A 1113-nucleotide genomic window follows, 5' to 3' on the forward strand; every position below is an offset into this window, starting at 1 on the left:
TCATTTGGAAAGGAGAAAGAGAAGTATCAAAACTTTATTAATGTGAACTCACTCATTGAGACTCACTTGAGAATGATTGTTACAATCTATATTTGTCCTTACACAGAAATATTCCTTGGAGAGGACGATCAGAGATCTATGCCTATACGTACTGATCTTGATTTTATTTACAAAAAAAAAAAATGAAAATCTAAATTTATTGTATAGCTAGTAAGTATGAGATAAGGTATATTTTGTTCGATGCTCCTAGGTTTAGCCGCTTAACCACTTATGTTTCCTTTTAAGAACACTCACTTGTTAATACATTATCCATCCTTACATCATATATATATACTACGCTTAGCATATAATCTATGGTTTTGTAAACTGCTAAACCCACTTAGCGTTTGGGCCTTAAACATGATAGTGACCCAATGTATTTAAAACAAAAACAAAAGTCTCTTCTTCTCCCTCAATCGTTGAAGCTTCTCCTTCTTCTTCTCTTTCTCTTTTTCTGGTTCCTTAATCAGATTTAGTAATTCATCAGCGTTTGATTCCAACATTTTTTGATGATTTGTTGAGAATGAATGTAGATAGATAGGCCTTTTGAGTTTAGTTTGCCACCATCTTGCCGGTGGAAGATGTTGAAGACGAGGACGTTGTCTCGGTCTGAATTGCAGTCTCAACGAATTGGGTAGTGACTTGTTCCCACTTGGTGATTGTCTGCTTAATCTGCATTTGTTGTGCTGGTGGATTAGGAGAAAATGGTAGATTTTGATTTAAGGTTGTAATAGAATAGCTGAAAAGGTCCTCATGTGTTTACTCTCTATTTTGACGACAATTTCTATAGTTGTGATGATCCGCATTCCTCTTCAATCTATATTTAGATGGATCAAATTATAATGCAATTGACTTATATCAAATTTGTGCGACAATCTTTAATAAAAATCCTTGTGGCAATACTATTCATCTACTTTTGTAATTGACAATATAACCGGTTTTGCATATCTTATGAATCACGTTTTACCAATTTCTTTGGTTTTTGGTCTATGCAAATAGTTACAAATTTGACTATGTACTGTATATAAGTATATGCTCCTACTAGATTCATGTGTCCTTTTATCGTGTTGAGCT

This window comes from Camelina sativa, chromosome 6, assembly GCF_000633955.1.
Source record: "Camelina sativa cultivar DH55 chromosome 6, Cs, whole genome shotgun sequence".
NCBI lineage: Eukaryota > Viridiplantae > Streptophyta > Magnoliopsida > Brassicales > Brassicaceae > Camelina > Camelina sativa.